The 18,936-nt window shown below is 43.5% G+C and overlaps 1 protein-coding gene across 1 annotated transcript in view; it reads right to left on the bottom strand.

The window, feature by feature from the left end:
- The window catches only part of TMEM94 (transmembrane protein 94), a 115,372-nt gene extending 96,650 nt beyond the window's left edge, over positions 1 to 18,722 (bottom strand). Inside the window, exon 1 of the mRNA XM_075903686.2 lies at positions 18,567 to 18,722. The gene's annotated coding sequence lies outside the window, so the exon portion shown is untranslated. The remainder of the gene's footprint in view (positions 1 to 18,566) is intronic.
- Between the last annotated feature and the right edge of the window lie 214 nt (positions 18,723 to 18,936).

Here is an 18,936-nt window from a genome sequence, read left to right as displayed (position 1 = left end):
TTGTCCACATATTCACTCTGCTGACACCATTATTGGGCCTAACCAAGTGAGTTATAAGATCAAGAATACATATTCCTGCGCCTCCAGAAATATAATCTATGCTATCATGTGCCAAAAGTGTCCGTCTGCTATGTACATTGGACAAACGTCTCAGACACTTCGCCAAAGAATCAATGCCCACAAAACAGACATTAGACAGGATCACAAAGAAAAAACAGTTGCTTGTCATTTCAACCAGAAAGGACACTGTCTGAATGACCTGCTAACCTGCATCCTACTTCAGAAGACATTCAAATCTGCACTTGAAAGGGAATCCTCTGAACTGGCATTCATGCTAAAATTCGACACTCTCCGCAGGGGAATTAACAAAGACTCCAACTATCTTACCCATTACAAAGATAGCTTCCCCAATTATCACCTCTAATACTATTAACTCACAGACATTTCCCCTTCCCCACCTCTAATATCATTAACTCACTGGCATTCACCTTCCTTTCCCCCCCCCCCGCACCCCCCTTCTGTTCTGTAATGTGATTTGTCCTTTTCATGTGTGTTCATTTTTTTAAATTGTATCCTTTGGTATATATGGTTGTGACTATTTTCTTCCATTATTTGATCTGAGGAAGTGGGTCTGGCCCACGAAAGCTCATCATCTAATAAACCATCTTGTTAGTCTTTAAAGTGCTACATAGTCCTGTATCTTGTTTCAGCTACACCAGACTAACATGGCTACATCTCTATCACTATTCTGAATAAGGAAAAGTTATTTACTTGTTCCCATAATATAAGTAGAGGCCACCAAATGAAATTAATAGGCAGCAGATTTAAAACAAATAAAAGGAAGTTCTTCTTCACACAGTGCACAGTCGACCTGTGGAACTCCTTTCCTGAAGAGGTTGTGAAGGCTCGGTCTATAACAGGGTTTTAAAAAGAGTTAGATAAATTCATGGAGATTAGGTCCATTAATGGCTATTAATCAGGATGGGTAAGGAATGGTGTCCCTAGCCTCTGTTTGTCATGGACGGCAGGAGAAAGATCGCTTGATCATTACCTGTTCAGTTCACTCCCTCTGGGGCACCTGGCATTAGCCACTGTCAGCAGATAGGATACTGGGCTGGATGGACCTTTGGTCTGACCCAATATGGCAATTCTTATGTTCTTATTCAATGTATAGCAGGAAGTATATTGCAGAAGTCAGGCTTGAGATTTGTAACAATTGTGCTCACAGCAGGTATGAAGTGACATTTGTCAGTTGTGCTGGTAATGGGGCCTATTTCAATCCACATATTATCATTTTTGGAAAGCAGTGAACAGCAAGGACGTAAACTTCATGTGAGCTAATTATTATGGTTCCTTTTTATTATAGACATCAAGAGGCCCAAAAGCCATATTGGCACATACAATATGAAGAAGCATCCTTGTATCCATTTCCACTTGAATACTGTACGACTCAGGCTTCTTCCACATCTCTAGTGGTGATGGACTTTGTTACTTCGTCTTGCAAGTAGTGTTTGGGTGGGTTCCTACAGTCTCCGGTGCATTTTAAACCACATATTCAGAGAAATTTACAAGTGCCCTCGTTTAATCAGTTAACTGGTTAAACATTATGTCTAACTGGTTAACTAATTAACCAGAATTTTACATCCTGGATAATAATTCAAGGTCAAACGGGTTTATTATAATATTGAAACTATGATGTAAAAGCGGTAACATGTTTTTCATCCCTCTTAGTGCAGCAGCAAGGACTTCTCTGTGGATTGTGTCATCACTACTTCTTGTTAGGCAACTTTTCTCTCAGTTTTTGTATATTCATAATACATGCCTGTGTACTGTCACAAGACTAATCATGATCTTTATATAAGTGTCTCTAAATTAAAAATCTAGTTCTTAGACTATTTCTAAGGCTAGCACTGCATGTATAGGCAGTTAAAAATTAAAACCTTCTGGTAGGAAGACTAGAGCTACACTGCATATACAAAAGCTTCCAAACGAAGAAGCATTAAATTAGGAATTCATATACATGTATATCTACTGAATGCAATATAAACTATGAGCATGCAATTCACTGCTATTGTGTACAATGTTCAGGGACACTACTCTGGTCAGCAAATTTCAAAGGAAAACATGGAAAACAATCACTCGAGATATTTTGACAATGAAGAATATGCAATGTGTAAACATTGTGTGTTAATATATTGCAAAACAGATACATCATTGTTTATTATTTCTAAAAAATATTGCCCATGCAAAACTAAAATCTTTTAGCGTATTGTCATTCGGTAGCTTTGCTAATAAACACGACAATAAGGACTTGAAATTAATTTAAACTGTAAAAACTATAGTCACAGTCATGTGGGAGTGTATTTCCAAAACTGCAAAAAATTTCTTTCATTGTGGGAACCATTGTTTCACCTCACCTACAGGCTTATAGCACCACTTGACAGCTCCACATGATACCTCATCTAAATGTGCATAAAATAACCTTTCAAGTGATACATGACGTGGGTTGTATAGGGTGGGTATCTTCAACTCCAAAAATATGCCTTTTTTGGAGAACTGCCACACGCCTAAGTATTACATATAAGCATTTCCTTTCATGTAGATATCACCATTTGAGGCTGCACATACTCAGTTCACTTGCTAGGGATGAATTGTTCATATTGCGTAGGACAGAAACCATCATCTGTAATTACTTCTGCAGTCTATCTTCTGCCTGGCAAATCACCAGCATTAGCCAGCAGTCTGGGTTCAGCCCATTTTCTGTTTTGTGACCCGCACAGGCAAAGAGACAGCATGAGAATGATGCTATCGTCTCCAATTGCTTAATTTACTATGTTAGTCCAAATAGTATGTGCAATGAGAAGATTACAGAAAGTCACTGGACTGTAGCAGACAAAGAGGGGCTTGGAATGGGAAAGAGACATATACACCTTACTATGCCTCTAGAAAGAAAAATAGCGCCTTAGAATCTTGCCCTCAGCTCCCTTAACTCAGAGATCACTTCGCACAAGGGAAAGCAAGAGACAGTGGACTTTTTAAAAGATGAAAAATGGCAACTCAGAATGAAAGGGTTTGAGAATGCTCCAGGATTCTTCTTCCTATTAGCCCAAACTGAAGATTCATGGCCTTGATTAACAACAACATGCTCAGATATCTGGAGCCCAAAGCCTCAAAAGCAGAAAGTGAAGAAAACATTCTGAATGTTCTCTGTGTTGATCCAGTATGGCCCAGATTGTTAACAGTGGTGGCTCTGCTCTCCTCCCCGTTTCAATATCATTTGAACAGAAGGAGGTCATGAAAGGAGACAGCTGTGAAGGAGACAGGTTTGATCCGCACTGCAGTGACGTTCTGTTTCAGGCAGCAAACCGAAATGTGATCTTGAAAGCAAAACATGCCACTCGTCAGAGTTCAAAACACATTGTTCAGCATGTGAAGGAGTGTCGCTCTGAGATCACTGCAAACATCTCTAGTGCCAAGGTACAGGGAGGGAGGATCTCAACAGTGAAGTAAGCCATACAGCAGATCAGTTGGAAAGAGTGGATACATCTAAATATACATACATCTAAATATCTAATAATCCTGTACAGCAGTGGTCTCCAACCTTTTTAAGCACAAGATCACTTTTTGAATTTAAATCAATCTAGGATCTACCTCAAAGCCAAATACCCCTGCCCTGCCCCTTCCCCGAGGCCCTGCCCCTTCCCCACTTCTTTGCTGAGGCCCCGCCCTCCTTACTGTGTCAAGATGGGATACAGGGGAGGGGGACAGATTGACATCAGCACCCCCTGCCTCTGTCTCCCACACTCTGCACAACAAGCAGGAGGCTCCCAGGGGGCAGCTCTGGGCAGGAGTAGCAAGGCAGAGTGAGGAAGGACAGTTGAAATGCCGGTACCTGCCAGCCAAACCAGTCAGGATCACCTGTCAGAGGCTCCAAGATCTACCAGTAGATCCTGATCTACTGGTTGGTGACCACTGCTATACAAGGATGTCAAGACACAAAGGATTTCCCCAAACTCTGAACTGAACAAATGTGTGAAATCCATGGTCAAGTCAATGTTTCTTCTAACCATTTTAATCACTTTAAGTTGGGGAGTGGTCTTAACACTTTAAAAGTGGAGCAGTGAACCTGCGTCCTTCTTATGTCACTCTGGATACACACAGCAAGCAGATCTTTTGACAGCAGAACCACACTTTAAAGATTTTGTTCACTAAGAGCCAAAAGTTTTGAGTATAGCTAATGGTAGATAAGCAATGATATTTTTATGATTAGGACAACTGAAACCATGGACAAAGTCTGCCTTCTCTGGCTAGATTAATACTTGAGTAATTTAAAATGTAATTTGCCTGCATAAAAAGCTCTTGTTTTCCCACATACAAATTTGAACACAATCCCCAATTTATTTGCAATATTTGCATGGCATCTACCAAAATAATTTGCATGGGGGGGGGGGGCGATCTTGAGATGCAAATAGTAAATATGGCTTCATAGAATCAGCAGCTCACAAACTTTGTAGCTTCTGTGGGCCAAGCTCACTGCACACACCAGTAATTCCTTGTATTTCTCCTTTTCCACAAACTGAGCTCCATATGCCACTCCTTGCAACTCCCCCAGCCCTTCCAGCACATGCCAGTGGCTCTGTGACCCAGAATCTCTAAAGTATTTAGGTTTATATCTTCCATTGATTTCAACTTTTGAGGATCTGGGCCTGGGTCCCCCACCATTCGTCCTCCAGCATGCCAGGGACTCTGTGTCCCATCCCCCCACTCCCCATAACATGACTGGAAGAGGGTAACTTGCAGTGAGAGATTCAGTTAGCCCCTCCCCAGATGCACTTGTACTGCCTGTCAAGCATGAATGCAGGATTTAGAAAGGGAGGAATATGGGGAGAAAAGTAAATAGACTTCTCCTGTGGGTGAGCTGGAAGCCTGAGTGGAGACAAGGGCCTGATGAGCTGCAGACTGCCTGTAACCTGGAATAAGGAGAGGAGTACGCCATCCCTTAGAGCAGTGGTGGGCAATCATTTTTAAAAGGGGGACATTTCAGGAATTTCTGAAGTGGCCCTGGGCCACCCTGGAAGGGGCGGGGCCAGGACACTTTTTGTGCTTCCCTGACAGACCCTGATTGGCCTGGGGTGGGGGAGTTGCAGGGAAAAGTCTTCCACCTCTCTCCCCTGTCCCTGCCACTAGAGAGAAACGCCAGCTGTTTTAAAACAGCTGGCTGTTCCCTCTAGGCACCCAGCAGGAGGAGACCTTGCACGCTCCCCCTGCCATCAGGCCAATCAGAGCCTGGGGGCAGGAGAGCGCACAAAGTCTATTCACCCCTGCAAGAGCACACAGCTTCTAGAGACACGCCAGCTGTTTTAAAACAGCCACCGTGCACTCTTGTGGAGGTGAGGAGACTTCACATGCTCCCCCGCCCTCAGGCCCTGATTGGCCTGGGGCTGAAGGAGCGGCAAAGTGGTTGGGGGCTGGATCCACTGGCTTGGCGGGCCGAATCCAGCCCTCGGAGGGCCATTTGCCCACCTCTGCCTTAGACTGTGAGATTGACCTATGCACAGAACCCTGTGGTTAGACAGGAAAACTGTCTACAGCAGCAGAGTCACGCCACAGTGAGGTGGCTGCCAGCTGAGCTCACCTGGGCTGATGTTTGAGTTTTTTAGGGCTGTAAAAAAACAAACAAGTACTGTAGTGCAATCTCTTCATCGCGAAAGTTTAACATATAAATGTAGAATTATGTAGAAAATATAACTGCACTCAAAAATAAAACAAAGTAAAACTTAAGAGCAGTGTTTCTCAGTTTCCCGCACGCCCACTATGAGAAAGCTGTCAATGAGCCGCTCCAGTTTGTTTGTTTAATGGCTCTGCAGCCACAAGGTTCGAGGGACCCACAGGGAACCACAGGAAGCAGTGGTCCAGGCCACGTTGCTTCCTGCAGCTCCCCTTGGCTGCAAATGGTGAACCAGGCTCTGTGGCTGCGGAGTCATTGAGTAAAAAAAACCTCATTAGCTTTAGAGCCTACAAATCCAATCCTATTTCTTGGTCAGCCAATCACTCAGACAAACAAGTTTGTTTATATTTGCTGGAGATAACGCTGCTAGGGTTGCCAGATGGTTTCAACAAAAATACTGGACACACTTCACATTACATCACAATCTACATTACATCTTATTTAGAAAATACCGGACATTTATATTTTCTTAAATTTGTTGCCCAAATAGAAAGCTCAAATACTGGACTGTCCAGTTCAAAACCGGACACCTGGCAACCTTAAATGCTGCCCATTTCTCTTTTTATAATGTTACCTGAAAGTGGTAACAGGCATTTGAATGGCACTATTGTAGCCAGCATTGCAAGATATTTACGTGCCAGTTGTGCTAAAGATTCATTTGTCCCAGTAGTGAGCAGGGATGGCCAGTCACTGACCCTGAGGAGGGAGAACCCCTCTCTGAACCCAGATGAGCTAAGCTCGAGCCTGCCCCTTTAAGTCCACAGCAGCCTGGGAGAAGGGTAGGAAGTATAAAAGGTAGACCCAGAAGCTCAGTAGGGGGCTACCCTGAGAAGGCTGAAGAGCCAGTGAGGCGGATGACTGGCCCTCGCCACCAGGCCCTGACCCAGAGGAGGAAACCCTTTTCTCCCTACGTCTAGACTGGATCCATACAGACCCTGGGGACCCGCCCAGACCAGGGGAACAGATACAACCAGAGGGGGAGTCTAGAAGTGGCCCAGGGGAAGCAATGGATGATCAGGGGGATCTGATTACCCTTTAAGCTGGTTCAGCAGGCTTCGGTGTGGATCCCCTGCTGACCCCAGTGGCAGCGAGACTGCCATTTCTAGAGCCGTGGGCAGGGACATGGTGGAGTAGAGAAGGCCCATGTCCCTCGTGCCCCCCCTGCATTTGGGTGGCAGCCTCCCCCTTTCCACTTGTCCTGCAGAAACTGTTTGCTTGCCTGCCTCACCCTGAACCAGGGCCCGGACCACCATTTTGACTGAGGAATTATTTGTCTGTTGGCTTACCTTCCAGCCCTGGTCTTAAAGGGGCCACTGGGCTAGGACGTACAGGGCCGAACACTGGGCAGGGACTCAGGACTGAACAAGAACTCTTACAGTCCCTTTATGCTTCAATCACCATTTCAGAGAACATATGTCTATACTGATAACAGGTTCTGCTTGATAATGATTCAAAGCAGAGCAGACCAACACATGTCCATTTTCATCATCTTAGTAAGATGCCGGTGGTTTGAATTTTGCAGTTTTCTGTTTTGGAGTGGTGTTCTTTTAAGACTTCTGAAAGCATGCTCCACCCCTCATCTCTCTCAGATTTTGGAAGGCAATTCAGAGTTTTAAACCTTAAGAGCTGTAGCTATCTTTAGAAATCTCACATTTATACCTTTTTCGGGTTTTGTTAAATCTGCAGTAGAAGTGTTCTTAAAATGAATATCATGTGCTAGTCATCATCCGAGACCTCTAGAACATTAAATATATGGCAGAAAGTAGGTAAAACAGAGCAGGAGACATACATTTCTCCCCCAAGGAATTCAATCACAATGTAATTCATGCTTTTTTTTAAAAAAAAGGAATGTCATCAGTATGCAAGCATGTCCTCTGGAATGGTGGCGAAAGCATGAAGGGACATATGTATGTTTAGCATATCTGGCATGTAAATTAAAGTGCCATGTGAATACTTATTCTCATTTTCAGCTGACAATGTAAAGACGACGTGGGCAGCATTATTTCTCATAAATGTATACAAGTTTGTTTGCTTTAGCAATTGACCGAAGAAGAAGTAGGACTGAGTGAACTTTTAGTTCAAAGTTTTTCATTGTTTTGTTTTTGAGATCAATTATGTAACAAAAAAATCCAAAGAGGATGAAGGGAGGCTGTTCTCAGTAGTGAAAGATAGCAGAACAAGGAGCAATGGTCTCACGTTACAGTGGGGGAGGTCTATGTTGGATATTAGGAAAAACTATTTCACCAGGAGGGTGGTGAAGTACTAGAATGGGTTACGTAGGGAGGTGGTAGAATCTCCATCCCTAGAAGTTTTTAAGTCCCAGCTTGACAAAGTCATGACTGGGATGATTTAGCTAGTGGTAGGTCCTGCTTTGGGCAGGGGGCTGGACTCGATCTCTTGAGGTCTCTTTCAGCCCTAGGATTCTATGATCTACTTTTGTAAGTTGCACTTTCATAAGAAAGATTGCACTATAGTATTTATATTGGATGAACTGAAAAATACTATTTATTTTGTTGTTTTTACAGTGCAAGTATTAGGAATAAAATAATATAAAGTGAGCACCATACACTCTGTATTGTAGTGTAATTTAAATCAATATTTGTGAAAATACAGAAAAATATAAAAAATTTAATACATTTAAATTGGTATTGTATTTAGCAATGTGATTAAAAGTGCAGTTAATCACAATTTTTAATCATAATTAATTTAAATCTCACATAATTAAAAAATTATGTGAATTAACAGCCCTAGATTTTTATACCCTTCTCTTGGTCTTTGTAAATTGATTCTGTGCCCCGGAAGAGGGCTATACTCTGAAAAGTGGTCTGGCTGGAGAGCAGGTCAGTCCTACAGATTAAAGGATGGGGGAAACTGAGGCAGAGTTAATACTCACTAAAGGGACTATACTGGCATGGCAACTTTGCTATCTTCTTCCTCCCACCCTCATACCACTCCTCCCCACATTCTAGCGTCTCTATGCACCTCCATTCCTTCTTCCCATACCAGAGTCTTCTACTTCCTCCTACACCAAAGCCTCTGCACACGCAGCCCCATATACTACCCCTGGAACTCTCTATGCCCTACTCTTTCCTTGCTGAGATCAAGTCCTCCCAGGCAAGAGGCTATGGGTGGCCCCCTGCATTTTCCCCTTACCCACTCAATACTACTAATTTATCTTCCTTCTGTCTAGAAGATAAGTCATGCAGGATGTCAGCATGTTAAACTCCACTGGTAGGTCAGGCAGAGATGAGATATGGGTGTAAATGGGTACCATAAATTGTCTCTTTGAACAGTAGACAATTACAAAAGTATCTGAAGCTATGACTCTGCTAAGCAGATGACAAACTGCACTCCCGCCTACCCCCTTTCTGGTTTTCAGATCCCCGCCTCCCCTCAAAAAATCCGTAGGGGTCTACCTAGTCCTTGGAATTCTGGAACTGAGTGGATGTAGCGTTCAAATGTTATTGCATTACATTCACACAGAGAAATGCCATCAGGCTGGGTGAAAAGCCTTGCAAGCTCAGTCAAGTGGTACAGTCAGTGTAAGTGCTGTCTTTAACATTCAGTTAGTTCTCAACATGTTCCATGTTGTGCCAATTCTGTGAGAATTCTGCAGAACTGAGCTAATAATTACCTAGAGGAACATACAGAGGTTCATAGTTTTAATTTAGAATATTCTCTCTTTATTTCAATGTATAATAACGCATCCAACCACTGCATGGGCCGCATGCACATTCAATATAAAACAATCCGACCCAATGTCCAACAAACTGAACCCTTCCAAATGCAAATCAAAACTTTCCCACCGCCCTTACCTTACCCCTTTTACCCAGAAAAACTCTGGGAGAACAAATGACAATTGTATTTTGACCTGAAGGTCAACAAGTTTCCAACAATCAGCTAAGCAGCATTTGAAACACATGCCTGAACATCAGATGCTGAGCCTCCAAAGGTGTCCAGCTGAACATTAAAATAACCATCTTGAGAGTTAAACATGGTCTCCCCAAATCTAGGCATTTTAAAGTATATTTTTTAAATCAGAATTTTCATATATTAGTAATAATATTCTGCATTTGTTAAGTATCCTTCCCCCAAGTATTTCAAAGTACTGCAGAACATTAACTGAATGAGCCTCATAATACTGTTTGGATGAATTTAAGTTATATAATCCAATAATAAAAACAACACACTGGATACGTTATACAAGATGTACAATGGCAGTAGCTGGAAAGGAAAAAGTCAGACAATAACACTATCAATACACCTGGAAATTGTGCTTCAAAATCTTCTATATTACAAGCAAAATGCAGGACAATGTAGCACTTTAAAGACTAACAAGATGGTTTATTAGATGATGAGCTTTCTGGGCCAGACCCACTTCCTCAGATCAAATAGTGGAAGAAAGTAGTCACAACCATATATACCAAAGGATACAATTAAAAATCCTTTGGTATATATGGTTGTGACTACTTTCTTCCACTATTTGATCTGAGGAAGTGGGTCTGGCCCACGAAAGCTCATCATCTAATAAACCATCTTGTTAGTCTTTAAAGTGCTACATTGTCCTGCATTTTGCTACCCCAGACTAACACGGCTACATTTCTATCACTATTCTATATTACAAGTATTTCAGGAGGGGGAAAATATTCCTGACTACAGAATTTTCTTTGGAGTGTTCAATTCCTAATGCTTTCATTTCATTTAAATATAATCCCCAATCTAGATTTCATCTACACAGAAGACAGAGTCTGAACATTTCATTGCCAGAAATGATGAAGTGTAGAAGGATATACCATCTAGACTTGAAACATGAGGAAAACAAATAAGAGAAAAAATAGCTGCCTTGAAAAGAATGGCTTGGATTAAAACTGGATTTCTTATATAGCAATGCCATAGGGTCTTCCTACTCACTAGTATTTAGCATCTAGCTCAGGGGTGGGCAATAAGCCAGAGATGGTTCACCAGAGTTAGCCCCTGGCTAGATGCCAGTGCTTTATTTATCTACCTGTCCCCGGTTGGCCGCAGCTTCATGGAGCACTTAAAGCGGTATTGTTAATTGTGTTAAGGCTCAGATTTTACTGTGTACAGTAATCAGAGCAGGTCAACAAGCAGTATTACTGCTGGCTTCTGTTTCTTCCTCTAATTCACCATTTGATCTGGGACAAACCATAACCTCTGTGCCTCAGTGTCCCTACTTTCTAGACCGGACTAATACTTGCCTACTTCAGGGGAGCTGTGTGGTATAGTTCATTAACAGGCTGCTGAGATCTTCTGAAAGTAACCATATAAACACAAAGTAGTGATGCTTAAAAACGGACAACAAAACAGTACTTAAGAAATATTCCTGTGGCATTTCCACCGTTCTGTGGCTGTAGATGAGTCTTGGGCTTGTCTGTAAAGGATCTGAGATATAAAAGGTTAACCAGTAAACATCACTCTTAATGGGAGATGCTTACCAGTTCCAGTTAACCCGTAGGGGCTGGAGCAGGATTTTAGTAACATCCCTTGTATGGATGTTACTATGTGGCAGCCAAAGTTTGAATCTACAGTGCACTAGGCACACAGAAAGGACTTGTGTGGGCTATAGATCTGTAGAGTGCTTTGACATGGAACATGAAATTTTAGTACACTGTAGCAATGTCTACACAGAATGTTACTATGCTGTAAGCTTATGTGCTGTAAATTCAGACTGGTTTTCTGTGCAATAAAGTCTCATGTAGACAAGCTCTCAGCTTATTCCATAGGGGTTCACTTTATTAGCTAACAGAAGAAGAGACTCATTCTGCCTCGAAATCAGTAAGGAATGTACTGAATTTTGAAACCAAAGGCATGTCTAGGTTACAGTGAGGGCAGGGACCTAGAGCAGAAATCAAACAGCAAGTATGGGGAACATGAATCTGAGAAGGAAGTCTGGTCTGCAAAAGCTCCCTCAGGTAAACAGTCTTTAGTCATACAAATGATGGGATTACTTCCAACACACAGTGTTAGCAAGAGCAGGCCCTAAATATACTAGGGATGTGTAAGAGTAGTCAAATAGTCAACTACCCAAAAAGCCTAGGTTTCTCGGGTAGTCAGGTCGACTACTTGTATTTCCCTCCCGCCCCCTTTTTTCTATATCAGAGGCAGCAAGGGGAGGAAGCAGGAGCCAGTGCTGGAGGGGAGATGGCTTAAAAGCCGGTTCCCCCCATGGTGCAAGGAGGCAGAAGCGCAGCAGGTAACCTGGAGCTGCTTCAGTCCCTACTCACGCCGGGTTCCCCGCTGCACCTCTGCTTTTGAAATATAGCAAGAGCTGCAGGCAGCTCTTACTACATTTCTAAGGCAGAGGTACAGCAGGGATAACAAGCACCTCCTACACTCTTATCAGATAATCAAATAGTCAATGGAAATTCCATCAACTACTCGATTAGCTGATTAACTGAAATTTAACATCTCTAAAATATACACCTTTGATTTTATTTTTGTCCTAGTTAGAGAAGTAATAACTGCCAGACTAGAGCAGGCCAGTGATCCATCTAGTCTAATCCAGTATCCTCCCTGGCAAGATCGGGTACTTCAAAGTACAATTGGTCTAAACTGAGCAATTATTATACACTAACCTGCCAATACAGGAAGCTTCTTTTTAATGCCTGTAGCTTGTTGGCTCATGCCTTGAAAGAGGAGGATTTTCATCCTCTCCAAAAAACATTTTAAAATTACAACATGAACATAAAGCTGACCAGTCTTTATTAAATACTAGTACACTCTTGGTGGGTGAAAATGTTATCTTAAAGTTTACATTAATTACTTGTGAGCTACAGCTTGGAAGTCTTGCCATTGACGTCAATGGACTTTGTATCAGGTCCCTGAGAGGCTTCACCTAAATAAGCTAATATTAAGCAGTATGTTACAATAAATCAATAGTAGTTTAAAAAAAAAAGTCAACCAGAGGCTTAGGCATGCTTTTATAAATACAAAAACCTAAAGATATATCAGATGCAGATTAACAAAGTCAATGTGATTGACAGGGATGCAGCAACCCTACAGGGTAGGGAAGATAATACAGGTTGGTCCTCTCTGGTCCAGCACCCTCAGACCTGACCTGATCAGGGGAGATCTGCTATCATTGGCCTTGCAGCCCCTCCCTACTACAGGCTGCTTCCAGCTTCCTCTGGCCCCGCTGACCCTGGCTCAGACATGGGCTTAGGCTCTGGCTCCGCTGCGGCTCAGCTCCAGCACCACGACCCCCTGCCGCTGACCTGGTTGGGATTCCCTGAGGCCAGAGCTCCCTGGTCGCCGTCAGCCCCACTGCCACTGGGACTGGAGCTCCCCAGCTGTTGCCAGGGCCGGAGGTCCCCAGGCCCACTTCTCCTGGAGCCAGAACTCCCCGCTGTGCCACCTCTTGTTCCCCCCCGCTCTCCACCATGGGGCTCCTGACAAGTTGCCATCCTGCCAAACTATGGATATTGCCAGAGCAGAGAATCCCAGTTTAGGGAGGTATAACATATTGTGATTAATGTATATTATACTGAAAATTACTTCCCATCTTCTTAAAATACAAGATGTAATACTAAAATAAAATATTTCAGAAAGAAAACATATACTACTTTAATTCCTTTGGCAAAGGCTAGATTTTTGGAGGTCTCCTTTGTCTACTCTATTTCACTGCTTACACATCTCCTAAGACCACGATATAGGGAAGTAGCATGTCCTTATATTTAATATGAGACAAAATAAAGAAAATAACCTAATATTTATAGCCCAATTTGGAACTCAATTCTGAAAAGTGATGAGAGCTCTCCTGTCCCATGAGCTTCAACAGTAGTGGTGAGTCTTCAGCGACTTCCTAGGATGAGACCCCAAAAGAGCAAACATAATACTAAAACACTTCACACTGTATGCACACAAGGATGGATAGTACCAAAGAAGTGACAGATACCCAACATCATGATGCTGTGGTAATGGGGTCCTTATAAGTCCCTCAGTAGATAAACACTGGAGGAGGGAAGATTGGCTATGTCTACGCTAACAAGTTTTTTTTTCTTCCAGAAAAACAGCCATTTTTCCAAAAAAACTCAGAGCGTCCACACCTCAAGTGTGCTTTTGCAGGAAAAAAAAAATGGAAGAACAGGGGTTTTTTTCCAGGATAGGTATTCCTCATTCTATGAGGACGAACGCCTTTTTGCAAAAGAGCTTTTTCGCAAAAAGGTGTATGGGAGTGGGGAAGAGGAGGTTTTTCGCAGAAAAAGGAAAAAGCACAGGTGGCCATTCTGCACATAGCAATCAGAGCTTACTTTTGAGAGAGTCTCCATGCTGTCTGGATGCTTTCTTTCGCAAAAGCAGATCACTTTTTCGATGTGTTTTTGCAGTATGATCTCTTCTGAGAAAAGCTTGCGCAAAAAGCCTGCAGTCTAAACATAGCCACAAAGACTGGGGACTGTAAGCTGTATTCAAAGATTCCTTTCCCAAATTCATCCTGCTTGCCTAGACTAGCCCCACTGATATAAGACCAACTCACGCTCTTTAGTACCAGTCTAAAAACAAGATTACTGCATGCATAATTACATTTTGTTACTGTATGTAACCAGACATACACCAGTACTTTGCAGTATTTACTACCTGCAGGTATTTAACAACTACAATATCTGCGGAATTTTTTTTCCTTCAAGAGTTCCCCAGAAGCAAATATCAAATGAACAATAACAAATTCAATTGTCTCATAAATACATTCAAAACAAAGTACAGCCCTTGTGTGCAAAGGACAGAATGGTGCTAGTCTAGCCTATCATTTGGACATTATTACAACAAGTTTGCTTAAGAGATCTACAGTCTAGACTCTCTCACCACAAATTGGCAAAGACTGACAAAGTTACAGGGCTGACTCAATATAGTGAGTAGAGAGGAAAAGGTAACGCACGCCACAGGCTCTCAAAATCCATCGATCCCAGCTTATCTTGAAAGACATCCTCCCCCATTCACACAGTAGTATTCTGAACAAAGAGCAAAGATTCCACACTTACTGGACAAATAATCATGTAATCACTATCAACAAATGCTAAAAAATCCCTGGGCATGTGATTTTGCCATGTCTGAATACTGAATGAGAACATTATGCAGATCAGACCAAAACCACAATTACAAAGAAAAGAAACAACATCCATCAATGCTATCTACAGATTAGAACAGGGGTGGGTAAAGGGCCCTCCACTGGAGGGATTCAGCTCGCCAAGTTGGTGGATCCAGCCCACAGCCACCTTGCCGCTCCCCCACCAGCAGACCAATCAGGGTCTTGGGGCACGAGAGCACACAAAGTCTCCTCGCCTCCACAAGAGCACATGGCAACTAGAGAGATGCTCCAGCTGTTTTAAAACAGCCAGCATCAATCTCTAGCTGCCATATGCCTTTGGTGGGGGTGGGGGAGCACTCTGCAAGCTCCCCACCCTCAGGCCAATCAGGGCAGGGAGGGGAGAGGAAGCACAATAAGTCTACTGGACCCACCCCTTCTGACTGAGGCCACTTCAGAAGCTTCTGAAGTGGCCCCCTTTTAAAAATTATTGCCCATCCCTGGATTAGTGTGAGGAAAGTCTGGATTCCTAGCTTCTATTCACAACTCTGTCATTGACCTGTTGCATGACCTAGGACAAGACAATTAACCTGTCCCTGTCAATTTCCTCATTTGCAAAAACAGGGATAATACCTATCTCAAAAGAGGTGCTGTGAGGTTTGTGTGTCTGTAAGGTGATTTGATATTAAATGAACTGAAGACATGTGAAGCATTAGTGTACAGAACACAAAAGCATTTTATGCAAAAATAAGCATGCCAACTATGAATACTTGGCTGATTGCTCTAATTCGAGCACAGTACATGCAGTAATCCAACAAGTGGGTCAGATGCAGGCTACTGTACTTTGGCAGGCACTATAGCCCAAGGAAGTTCAGCAGCTATTAATGAAAAATCTAAATGATTTTTTAAAAATGTAAAAGCTTCCAAGTTGAAGCATCCCAAAGGTTTTTTTTTTTTTTAATAACCGATATACACAACACTTGTGCAGTTCAGCCATGTGGCGATGAAGAATGGAGGGTGTCAGTCATCCTATATACAGCACCCGTACAACTGTATAGAGGCTAAGGAAAAGTGAATTTTCATTAAGTAGGCCTCTACTCTTAATAAAAGCATCATGCAAATTAGGGATGCAAGTGACTACTTAGTAGTCAACTACCCAATAAACTTAGGCTCATCAGGTAGTGGAGTCACCACTCAACTACTTGCTTTCCTCCCCCCTCCTTGCTCCCACTGTATCAGAGAAAGCAAGGAGGGGGAAGCAGGAGCCGGTGGGTAGCTGGCTTAAAAGCCGGTTCCCCCCACCACCATCTCTGTGTTGCGGGGGCAGAGGAGGCAGAAGCACAGCAGTCCCAGAGCCAGCATGAGCCAGGAATGCTTAGTCCTGGCTCATGCCGCTCCTGGGACCTAACCCCACTACAGCTCTGCAGTTTAAATGTAGTACGAGCCAGGCTGCCTACACACCCAGCTCCTACTAAACTGCAGAGACGCAGTGGGGGTAGCGAATGCCCCCCTTTATCAATTAAAGGAGTAGACAATGGAAATTCCGAATACTTGATCAGCTAGTTAATCGCTACTTAACATCCCCAAAGCAAATGTAATGCCATGAAGAACAGACATCTCCCTTGGAAAGATGACTCAATCAGTTTCTATTATTCAAACCTGCAGCCACCCCTCCATGTACAAATCTTTGCCCTTCGGAGAGAGGCTTTTGTTTTAGTGCAGGTGATCATAAAGCAGTTATTTATAAGCTCTTCCTATTAGGAAGCATTTTATGGTGAATTTTAATGAGATATTTAAAGTCTACAGTCAGTTTTTGAAATCTCTTCTGATCTTTCTATATAGTGCTTCCCTTCAGCACTCTCTGGTTTACTGCAGGGCATGGGACTCTCCCATTTTATGTTTGAACAATTCCCCAGAGTGCCCTGATTACTGTTGGGTCCACTGGTGCTACCTATATAATAAATATTAAATTAAATTTCCTCAGCTGGAAAAAAATCTGTGCACAGAGTTTATTTCAATAGCACAATGGAAATAACATGCAGCCTCAGAACTAGAAAGATCAAATCCCTTTAAAGCATGAAAATTCAAGGAAGTTAAGCAGACCAGAAATGAACTGCAAGATGGTAAAAATCCTGCAAAAAAGACTGTATACAAACTAAGGGTATGTCTATACTTGCACCCCCTTTTGAGAGAGGAATGCAAATGCAGCTGAGCTAAATTGCAAATGAAGCGCGGATGTGAATTTCCCACGCTTCATTTGCATATTCACGTTATGGCGCTATTTTGAAAAAGAGCTATTTCAAAATAACAAATGCTGTGTAGATGTGGTTATTTTGAAAGAAAACCCTTCTTCCGAAATAACTGGTAAACCTCATTGTAGGAGAAATAAGATTTCAGAAGGGTTTTCTTTCGAAATAACCGTGTCTACACAACATTTGTTATTTTGAAATAGTGCCATTTTGAAATAGCACCATAACGCGAATATGCAAATGAAGCATGGGAAATTCATATACACACTTCATTTACAATTTCGCTCAGCTGCATTTGCATACTTCTCTCGAAAGAGGGTGCAAGTGTAGACATACCCTAAGATCACAGTGCAGACACTTTTCCCATTGGAGCTCAGCGGAACACCAAGGCAAACTGGAAAAGAGGGACTCTAGCTATCCTTTGAGTCAATCCCTAAGATTGACCTACAATAAAATAAACCAGTGCAAATTGCCAATGTGCACCATACATGCTAGCCATCCTGTTTTAGGTCCACACAGCACTTCCTGTGCTCATAATGCATTAGTATCTATCCCACAGTTCTGAACACAACTTCCCACCAAGTTTTCTGTTAAAAGAGAAATATAACTTCTCTTCCAAGGCTTGGAGCACAGAATCTTGAGTAGAGAGTTCAGTGAAGACACTATAGGTCTGTGTTAGGAGAATGAATTGCACAATGGCAGCTGAAATGGCAGTGTTTTCTCTCTGTGCCACAGAGCCAAAGAACTTAGGCAAGTTGTAATAGCGGAGGTGTGCACAGAACAAGTGCAGCTGAAGCAATGCTGGGGAAATTTTGCAGCACTGGGAAGAAAGCACTTGGGTGTGTGGCTGCAAAATGTGCCACAAGTGTTGAAGGTACTTGCAAAAGTGAAGTTCTCTAATGTAATCAAGTGTCATGAAACAAGTGCAGTACTGCCAAACCTAAGCATTGAAAAATCATATGCCAGGCACAGAAGGGGGGGAGGAAGAGAAGAGAGGCACTTTTTTAAAATAATGATACATGTTGAGGGTTCTCATTTTCATTTTCCTGTGTTTCTGAACCAGTACAGTACAACTGGGTAATATTTTTCAACCCCGCCAGGAAAAAAACGTACTCTTTGCCTTCAAGTAAGATTGTGTGTCATCCCATGACTCCCAAAGCTGGGGAATTAGGAAAACATACCAGAGAGAGGAGAACCTGCAATAACAGCGTGAACGCTGCTGGTGACACCGCCCCTCTGCGCCCTCAGGGAGGAGAGAAGCTCAGAGCAGCGCTAGAGAGAAAAGCTCCAGGTCTCAGGGCTGAGGGATAAAGACGGGGGGAGGGGAATGCAGACCAACTGAGACACCCAGGCAGCGCCCAACCTGGCGAGCCCTTCTCCAGCCCCCCAGGGCGCCCAACGGGCAGGGAGAAGTGAACCCAACGGGAACTGCCCCCCCCGGGGCAGAGCAGCCCCCACCGCTGCACCCCAGCAACCAGGGAGCCCGGCGGGGAGGGAAGGGGAATCTCCTGCGCCCAGCAAGTCATCCCGCTGCCTGCGCGGTACTTACCAGCCTCGCCCTCAACTCCTCCCTGTTCCCCCTTAGGCGGGCTGAGCAGCTCCTCAGGGCGCCCCGCCAGCGCCCCACGCCACCTACCCTAACAGCGCTAGAGCCGCCATCTTTGTTGCGGGGAAATGCATCCCCCCCCCCCCCCCGGGCGCCAAGTATGAGACTTCAGCCACGGCTCAAGACGCCGTCGCCTGGTTGGTCAGTTCGCTCCCGGGCTGCGGGGTCCCGCCTTGTGATAGGTCTGATGCGGATGAGGGTAGACGCTGTACGTCCGCCCTTTCTTAGCGCCTCTCTGGGCGGGGTCTGCCTAGCGCGTGCCAGGTTCTGGGAGGAGGCCGCCTACGGATTGCAACTGGAGACGCTTGTTGAG

The sequence above is a fragment of the Pelodiscus sinensis genome, chromosome 20 (genome assembly GCF_052426305.1).
Source record: "Pelodiscus sinensis isolate ZL-2025 chromosome 20, ASM5242630v1, whole genome shotgun sequence".
Taxonomy (NCBI): Eukaryota; Metazoa; Chordata; order Testudines; family Trionychidae; genus Pelodiscus; species Pelodiscus sinensis.
Note: the sequence above shows the minus strand (reverse complement) of the source record. Positions and strands in the feature narration are given on the sequence as shown.